The sequence below is a fragment of the Poecilia latipinna genome, unplaced genomic scaffold, assembly GCF_001443285.1.
Source record: "Poecilia latipinna isolate Pla-1442-1.1 unplaced genomic scaffold, P_latipinna-1.0 Scaffold676, whole genome shotgun sequence".
In the NCBI taxonomy this organism is placed as follows: Eukaryota; Metazoa; Chordata; class Actinopteri; order Cyprinodontiformes; family Poeciliidae; genus Poecilia; species Poecilia latipinna.
In genome coordinates this window covers 149588-159612 of record NW_015113292.1, presented here as the reverse complement: position 1 = coordinate 159612, position 10025 = coordinate 149588, and the positions used below count along the sequence as shown (strand labels likewise).

The 10025-nt window shown below is 38.6% G+C and overlaps 1 long non-coding RNA gene across 2 annotated transcripts; it reads right to left on the bottom strand.

Moving 5' to 3' along the window:
* Window positions 1-438: 438 nt before the first annotated feature.
* On the bottom strand, window positions 439-9547 carry LOC106954741 (uncharacterized). Of its 2 annotated transcripts, none has more exons than XR_001426418.1 (3): window positions 9308-9547; window positions 8011-8091; window positions 439-1524 (listed from the first exon to the last, which is right to left on the bottom strand). It is a non-coding gene; the product is annotated as an uncharacterized LOC106954741 (long non-coding RNA). The 2 variants fall into 2 exon arrangements; XR_001426419.1 differs by lacking the exon at window positions 9308-9547 and adding an exon at window positions 8557-8895.
* Between the last annotated feature and the right edge of the window lie 478 nt (window positions 9548-10025).

Below are 10025 nucleotides of genomic sequence, written 5' to 3'. Positions count from 1 at the left end.
TCAGCTCCAAGCACGACTGCTGCAAGCTCAAAGCAGAACCGTCAAAGCAGACTGTGACACATTTGATCAATTTTGAATGTGTTAAAAGTGATCTTCTAAACAGCGCCGTTCTGCTCTCCAGTTCCACAACACTGACTGAAAGAAAAGCAGCATCCCTTCAAAAAGTGGCACGGCTTCGGCAGAAATCATATGCAAAATAGCAGAGTGTGGAAATGTGGAATTATTTCCTGAAATTAAGCCCATTAGCCATGAAATTATTTGCTTTCATTTAAGAAACCATGCAATCCAATTCGAGGTGGCATGAGCACACTACATCTCTTTCCAATTTCCCGCTGATCCTGTGGAACTGAACATGCACAAAAGAAGGTGCGTGGGTCACCTAAGTATAGACATCAGGGATATATCCCACTGAGAATCAGATTGGAACGGAAGATTAGCGAGGCTTTATCAAGATTTTATTCAAATCTCCTCAGCAGCCAGTAAAGTTTTTTTTTTTTTTTTGTCGTTTTTTTTCTCTCAGTAACACTTGAGCAAAGTTTCATCAAAGAACAAAAACTGAGCACACAAAGTTGAATGCTATGAAAAAACACAGTCAATGAAAAATATATCTTGTACATAACAGATTTAGTTGCAGTCCATTTATCCTGACAGCAAAAATTTTTAATCCATTGTCATTGTCGCTTATGGTATAGTTTTTGTTAAACTTAATGTGGTGCTGTAATCAGCATTTCTGTTTGTCTTCACATATATCTCATCTACGGCCCAGTAAGGTGGATATGGTTTCATATAAATGAAAGAGGATGTTCTCACATTTCACTAAGGTCTGTTTTACTGACTCTGACGAACATGTTTATAGCAGTGAAGCAGAAGGGAAGATGATTTTCACTCAGTCTGTAGATGCTTTTTCTCAAAACTGTTGCTACAACAATGAGGATATTGCTGTGGCTTTGGTCAAAGCACAAACACACACAGGTGGCAATTCTGAAACTCGTGCATGCACCAGATCAAGCTTCATCTGCAGTGCATGGTCCTGTTACCAGATTCCCATACCCTATCAGAGACAAAATATGTCAGTCTATAATTGTTTTCTGGGTCTAGAAACAGCCTCATCACACAGATTTGTTTTCATTTCAACATACAATAGGATGTCAAAAGTTAGGAAAATCAGCCTTTAGTGCACTGGTAAACATGCAGGCTAATATATATATATATGGGAACAGGTTCGACAATAAAAACAGTAGAAGGTGTGAAAGTCTGAGGCACGCTGTGCTATCAAACCGTTAGCACAGGTGCTGCTCAGTCAACCTGTTGCCATAAGCTGTGGTTTGCTGACACGGGAAGTTCGATTCAGACATATGAAAAGACTAAACGAGTGCATGCATCCAGTCTACCAGCAAAACACATGCAGATAGAGGTTGATAAGCCGCATCCTGTGTCTGGGTGAGAACGACCAGTGTGCCTTGATGTGCGCAATCCGAGTTCCAGGGCCGTGAGAGTTCACTGCACACCAACGGTAGAGTTGCTCTGGAAGGAAACCAGAAGATTTCAAATCAGTTTATAAGTTTTTGGAAAAGTTTTATTTTGATTCAAGCATATTGATTACCAAATAGTATTTTACTTCAGAAGTTATTGTTATAATCTCAGACTGTTTTTATTTGTATCCATAGGACAGCTTTTGTTATAGATAAAAGGTCAATTAGAACAGCACAGAGCAAATCTATCCACTGTTTCCTTACCACATTGCAGATCCTCCTGGAGATTTAAAGGCATCCCCAGGCCAGAAGGGATACCCACTGAGCAATAAGTGTCGTAGCACACACTTCATTTAGACATGATATGCAAAATTTTCAATTTCTGTGATATTTTGAACATCAACAAACCTCCGGACACAACAGCTTTGGTTTATTTGAATATCGATGTGGCATAAAAAGACAAAGGTTACTTTTAGAGTTTTACCAATTATGACGTTTAAGAGCCAGAATGTTCAACAACTGTGTTAGAGTATTTATTATTTAGCACGACACTTCACAGAAACCGAGTCCGTTTCATCATGTAACATCAGAGTTATGTTTCCAGGAATAAACTGAACTAAAGAAACAAAGTGCTAACGGACTTGAACAACTAGAAACACTGCAACACGTCTTTAACACCTGCACGGCCCCTGGCCCCCTCAACCTTACTGTCTGGCATTCCCTTGTTCACAGAACATCCTCCACTATAATCCCACCACCCCTTCCATATGCCTTAATCATGACCTGCTTTGGCCTCCTTTGGCTGAATAAAAAGGGATAATTGGCTATCATTGTCTTTCTGTTGCGCTGCGGTGGCAGTGACAGCAAAACGCAGGTGTCCAGATGCAAAGACCTTGGCTCTTAAGGCCTTAATTAGGGCAAACCTGAGGACTAGGAAAAGGCCAATTAGACCCTCATAACACACAAACACAGCAGACAGAATATACTACAGCTTGCAGTTGTTAAAATGTCATTTTTTTAATATATATTCAGATACATAAAAACTAATGTTTTAGTCACAAACATTAACAGGTGCCTCTGTCTGAACTCTACCTCCAGGGTCATTTCATGTGCAGCCGTACTCTGTCTTCCTTGATCACGTGGTTCAAGTCCATTAAATGATATGTGTGTACAGAAAGAAAAAAAAAAAAAAAAACCTGAGGGAATAATTAATTAAATGCAATTTAAAAAGCATAACAGTGTATCACCATCATCTAGTGTCAGTGGTATTCAAATGACCCGGTCTCTTATTCCTTTTCTCACTGTGAATTTGCATTGAGAATTCATTCAAATGCATCTTAGATTAATCAGAGCAAACGCTTCTGCATGCCATAAAAAAAGGACCTTTTAGAATGGTAACCAAGCACCCGTACATGTATCTACATTATTCATGAGAGCGATTTGGATAATGCTGCCTCTGACTATTAGTCCCCTTATGGTGTGTTAACATGTATTAAGAGTGATTTGATGAGATGTGGATTCATAGGGAATGGGGCTGTCAATTACCACTGGAGTTAATAGGGTTGAGTGAGCAAATGGTGCGAGCAAATTTCATGCAGTTCGCACTCATGCAACATTAATGCGGATCTTTAGGAGCAAGACTTTGAAATCCTTGCATGTCCGCACAATGCACAACCTAGTAAAAGCTGCTACTAATCAATTATGAGAGTTGGCAGAGACAGTTCAGTTGCTTTCCTAATGTGCATTAAGGTTTGAAAAGTTTCAACTGCTCCACAGGTAATTGGATAAATGTCACAATAGGAGGAAAATACCAAATTGCTTCAGCTGACATCCAGGTAATTAGGTGATAAAGGGGATATTTCTAACATATTTGAAGAAAATTTGTTTTGGTTTTTGCATCTTTTAATCTCCTTTCTGTACTTTTGTTGGACAAAGAACTATGGCAAGCCAACCTAAACATATTTACAAGTCATTGGGTAGATAACAAGGTGGTGCGTAAGGCTATAGGAAAGTCAAAAAAAGAGGGCAACATACTACATGTTGTAACTTTTGTTCCAAGTCAAAAGATTTACAATAATCAAGATGTTTGTGTCAATTAGTATGTTTTTTTTTTTGTTTGATTTTGTTTAATTTTTACAGTCTGTCATATATAATGCCACTCATAATAGGTTCTTATATTCATCGAGTTCCTTTCCACCCTAAACTCTAACCCTAAAGTCCATTCATGTTTTAGTTATTACACCATTCACCTAGTGTGGGCAGGGCTTTCTTTTGACTACATCAGCTTCTCCAAGAGGACAAGAATTTAACACACTTAGCGGCTGTGAGGATAGAACTTAATCAATATAAAATATCTGAAACTACCTTAACATTGAACCCTTTAATGATTAGGCAGACATATATAAGAAATAAACTTGTGTTAAAATATGAGCTTGTCCAAGAGAAACTATTTCAGCAGAAAGTTAATTAGCAGATATTTGGATACTAGATTCCTTTTTGTGCTGCACAGTGGTGCAGTTCTCACTTTTGCATTGCATTGAGAGGGATTTGGGTTACAATTTTGGTTTGTTCTCCCTGGGCAAACATGGATTCTCTCAGGGTTCTCTGGTTCCTTCTCACCTTCATGTTAGGTATGTTGGTCTCAATTTCATTTGGTTCTGTGAGTGGATGATTTTTTTTTTTTTAATGCATAGCTAATATGGATTCATTCACTAAATGAATGACGTACACAATCTTAAAATGTGTTAGGGATTTGATACAAATAACTGCAGATCTGCCTTGCACTTTAATGCATTAAAATACAGTGCATTACACTATTTTAGGTAGAAAAACCTTCAGCATTGCCTTTTTACACATTTGTCAAAGAAGAATACAAAGCCTCAACAGCAACTAAGCTAAACTGTCGTAAATTTCTTCAAATTCTATGACATGAGAATCACATCTTATATGATAGCAACTGCTAAGGAGGCTAAGTTTCAAAAAAGACGTTGGAGGTGAATGATCCTCCAACCAAAGGCCAGAGGTCAGCAGAGATGCCTTATGGATTAGCTAGATTCCCCAATTGAGTTTGTCATCGCTTGGCAAACTCAATTGGGGAATCAAAGATCCTCAAAGTCTTTAAGCCTGATCATTGGAAATCTTGTGCAGCAACAATTTAGATGATACAATTTTGTGTGAAAAATGGTGTATAACCCTGAAAAGAAATCCACAATATGACTGCTGTTTAGAAGAGTATACCATGAAAGATTAGTCTTAATGTGGTAAGCATTTTTTTTCCTGAATTAAATTAGTCATTTAAAGTCATTCAAGAAAAAGTGCTATTTGGCTATTTTCCCAGTTTAAAAAGTAGTAAAAGAATCTGCAATCTCCATCAATAACGTGTGGGAAAATAAAGCATGTTTTAATAAAAACTGAAATATAAAATTCATACAAAAGAAAAACACAAATACTTTATGACTACTTAATAACTGAGCTTCCTCGGGGCACACACACGACCCCGTTAACAAGCCCTGTGATTGGCTAAGGATCGTTTCATCTTTACTGTCCTTTTTGAGACTTCCTTGAAAGGACAGTTGTACTGTAAGCTTTGACGCTATCATGCTAATCTTTTGCCAGCCGAATATGATGCTTATCTTAATAATGACCATCAAAAGTTTATTTTAATGCTGAGATCGGCACTGGCACTCGTCCCCTGGGGAAGGACTTCTTAGAGATTGGAGCAGCTAGATTTTATCCAGTTTCGTGGTTATCAGATCTGCTGCAGAGAAAGCGACTTCCCAAACTGGGTTTACTGGAGTAGAGTGTGGAAGGAAACCATGCAGAGGGGCAGGTATGAGCAACACTCTGCACACATTGCTGAAAGCGCACTCTGAGGGGCTGCTTTCTTTTCATTTAAATCTGTAAAAAGCAGCTCACTCTTAGGACAGAAGTGGGTTTTAGCGATCAGATCTCTTTATCTACATGGCTGACACCATGGCTTGAACCAAAGATTTCCCCTCCATTCCCCACCCCTTCATTACACACATTTTGTTCAAACAATATGGCATCAGAGATTTGGAGACCTGATCAAACCAGTTTGTGCTAGATGGAAACCATATTCCATCACATTGTATCAGATAATCTTGTAAAAACAGTGGAAGAGCCCGAATGCCCGAGGCAAAAACAATTTAAGCCGCAGCAGCAAAGGCCCTTCAGTCGGCGAGGAGCCCCAAATTAACAAATTAAAGTGTGAAGTCCTCTGCTAAAGTTTTAGGGGAGGCATTCTAGTGGCTTGTGTTGCTTGCAAAATGACTTTTCAGTTACGACCCATTAGCTAATTAGCTAAAGCCTACCAGGAAAGCAATTTGCATTAAAAATACAAACATAGAACCTGAAAGCATCCTTTTACTCTTTTTGCATGAACAATTACAGATAACATACATGTGCTGTGCATAAGAATTCCCATTCATTTTAATACCCTAACGATGGAAATGATCTTGAATAGGAAGCAGTCAATTCAATTTAAATAAAAAAAAAAAAATAATGCAGCTACACTATAATATGACATATTATATATATATGCCCAATGTGTGTTTATGTGTGTTTATGAGCCAGACCTTCAGTGTTGCACTGCAGAGCCAGAGTTATTAAGCCAAACTGAGTGAATTACCCTGATGAATGAGCAGCAACAGACACCTGAAATACTTGGGTTTATCGAGCAGATCCACATGGCTTCAGATGAAACCTTTTGTAAGTGAGTGCAAGAGAAAAGAATAGAAACCAAAGGAGTGGGAACAGGATGGAAAGGAAAAAGATGAGAAGAGGAGAAGGCCTATTTATCAGTCTAATTATGAGAGACAGATCAGAGGCCCCAGCACATAGCAGGATGGTCTGAGTCAGGGAAAAGAGTCCAGCCAGTCACACTGAATATTAATAGAAAGATGAGAGAAGGGGGAAGCATTTTATTAGAGCGACTAATGGTGGGTGTGAGTAAACCTCTTTTCCAATATCTGAGTTGCTCTGACCTCTCTCATCTCTTGGCCTCTTTTGAATAGAGCAGCTCTGAGATAAGATGGACCACTGCAGGGCGACCTTCTCAGATTTCAATATGAGACACCAGATCTTAACCCTGCCTACACTAGAGAGAAGAATATGAGGCCAAACTGGGAGCTGGACAGAGTTTGAATAATGATCTGAAGGATCCTTTGAAATTTAAAATAATGACAGCTGTATGCAGAATTGTTTGTTCGCTCCGCATGAAGCTCATCTTTATTTCTTCCCTGTTGGCGTTTATACTTCTGTGCACCTTTTTAAAGGTTAGAAAGGTTGCTGAAGTCCCATTTAAAAAGGCAATGAAGTACTTTTAGCTATTCAAGAAAGACTCCAGATGGAACAGAATCTATCGCTCACTTTCTTTCTTTCTGTGCCGAATCTGGAGAAATTTCAGAGGCCAAGCTTAACCTGAAAAGATGCACCTCCAGCTCTCGCATGGGGCCTCACACAGCGGAAACATGGATTGCGTTCAAATGTGTTATTAAAAATGATCTTAAAACGAAGACATAAAAGGGGCCATCCAGTCTGCTGTCAGCAAAAAAAAAAAAAAACCTGAAGCGTTTTTTTTTTTTTTTTTTTTTGCTGAGGCTGAATTAAGGGCTTTAGCAAATTTTCTTTTTCACTTTTGGGCAACAAGCCCAACTTCAAGACCACATCCTTCTCAGGTACGTCCCTGTGTTTTTACCAAGACAATTAAAAAATCATATTCTGCACACACAGAGGATGAAGAGAATAAATTACTAAACTGGGCTGCCTTCAAGCCTAATCTTATCCGAATAGAAAACGTCAGAGAATTTAGAAACCAAAATGTTCTTGCTTTTACTGTCGGATGGATGCATGTTAAAATACGCACTAAATTGATTCTTTCTGCAGATGTTCTGAAAGACAACTTCCCTGTAATAGAGTAGAAGATGTTTGCAAGAAAAAGTGAAAGGTGATATAAGTGTAAAGGTGATGGACTGCTTACATACTTTAACAAATAAATGGTATCTTAAACTGTTTGTTTCTAGCGCTTTTGTCACATCTTCTAATCCAAAATAAGCACAAATATGTACTCTGGTTTTAGTTTTTTCATGTTGATATCTGTATTCTGGTGAAGATGATGAAATCTGAGTAGCTGTTTTAGTCGGGCCAGATCTATTCAGCGTCGTCAGGAGTAAACCACGGATTCAACCTGTCATGGTGCTGGTTTCTTAATGTTCCCACAGTGTCTTTCCCATTTGACCGAATGATCCTGCTACATAGCTCCAACCCTCAGGCCTCCTCTCCATAATTGCTGCAGTTCCACCACAAATTCATACAAGATTACAAACAGAGCGGGGAAGAGATTGAAATGCAATATCTTAATTGAGGACATTTACTGGGAGCATCTGCATTTTCATCAATAAAACTCCCTCCATCGGTGGCTTGCACCTTGTCGCTTTTCTCCCTGTCTGACTGACCTCAATTTGTGGACTTCATCCAAAGGTGGACAGATATCTGCCCTTGTAGTCTGGGAAGTAATTACCAGTGTTACCGCCTCTTCCTTGGGGAGGGAAGATGTGACGCCTCGGCCAACGTTCCCATTTGGAGTTGGGCCAGTTATTTCCTGTGGAATCAGACAGCATTAACCTCTTGGATGCAGATCCATTCGGCTGTAAATTAGCAACTAATTAGAAGGTGTTTGTCATCTTACAGAAAAGCTGCTGATGGAAAAAAAAGATCAATAAATTACAATAGATATAATAATATGCAAAAGAGCTACAGTGGACTGACACAGCTTTAACTTTTAGTTTAAGCGAAATTGGTCAGTCACTTTCCCAATGAGAAATGGTAAGTAGTATACTTGCTACACTGGTCATGAATGATACTATAAACAGGTGTCTTGTCTAAGCAAATAAACTGGTACAGGCTGGATGTCTTCTCTCAATCTTTTATGAAGATCCAGGACTGTTTTAAGAACAGAGTCACGTTTGTGGGCATTGCACAATTACACATTTGAGTTAATCATCAATGGTGTATGACAACTGAGAAAATGGGAAAAAGAAATACGAAATGGGATGCATAGAAGTACCTTAAAAATATAGAACTGGTGGTTGAGTCACTGGGTTAATCAATCCTGGGGGAACCTTAGCCATTTCTTTTTCTGTCTGTGATCATGATTTCATCTGATTTGAAGATCCTGCTTAGTCTCAAAAAGATTTCGGCATCTTTTCGACTGAGACAACCAGATAAATCAGTTGCATACTTCTTAAGTTGAAGTCGTCACGAAAATGTTTGTTTCCCTCAAGCGGACGCTTGATCATATTACTCAGTGGAAGCACATTCAGAAGTACCAGGCTGCTTTGTTCTGCCAATCGCTGAATTGGAAAACCATCTGCTGCCAAGGAAAAGCTGAGATCCGATGTATAAATTATCCGCCGACAGGGATTACCTGGTGACAGTGAAAGTCTCTTGTTGTTTGTGTTTGTAGGTGAGCAGGTGAGATGGATTACAAGTAGGAGGTGTAATCCACAAGTTCTATTGTCTTCCTAGAAGAATAAGTATTCATTTTTGTCCTGCAGGCCTGTGACAAAGTGGTTCAGTTTGTGTTTCCCACTTATCCCTTATTCCTATTTCTGATTAATTTAATCTTTGTATGGTTGGTTAGTTTAAGTATTGCACTAGTAACTTGCTTCACTCACTATCCCAGATTTATTTGTTCAAGAATTGTTTTGCAGTCCACATCTATGCTTATGTTTTGGTAAAAGTCAACACTTTTGGACCGTTGGATGAATATGAATGTTTCTGTTATGGTAAGCTAGTTGTTTCTCTTTTTTACTCACCATTGCTTGTCCATTTTAGATGCTGTATCCTGATCAGGTTTATGGGAGGGGCCGGCCCAGCATTTTCTGCTTAAATGGCTGTATGGCACTGATTGCATCACTGGGTTCTACCAAATAGAGGGTTTTCTTTTTTGTTCCCTTAAAGTAACATTTTGAGTTGCCCTGTTCTAAATGATTTATTTTGCAGACCATTTAGTTTTGTAGATGAGTTTGTAAATTAGATTAATAGTCTTATTCCTGATTCTCTGTTTAGACTTTAATGAAGTGCAGGTGTGTTTCCAGTTTGGTGTAAGACCAGTAAGACTGCAAATGCTCTAGTCTAGATGGATGTCAGAGACTACAAAAATGCAAAAATAATAAAATTCACTGGAACCTGGAACTGGGGGCTGATGCTGTTTTTTTTTTTGTTTTTTTTTGTTAACCTGTTTTGAGCATTTGACTAGACTACCTCACAAGGTCAAAACATAATTATAATCAAAGACCCCATCTACCTTGTTCTCTTTTTTTCATGGCTTTTACCTTACTCTGAACAGAGAAATTATGTAGTTTGTAGAAACACAAATTATATTTGTTCTTATAAGTCCATATATCTTCAAACCGTTTATCACATTTCTGAATTGAGCAGCCTCATTAAGCTTGATCATGCGGACACCCTGCAGGCCAATCAGTGACAGGATACATCTCTAAAGGTTTTTTTTTTTTTTTGTCTCCATGTTGG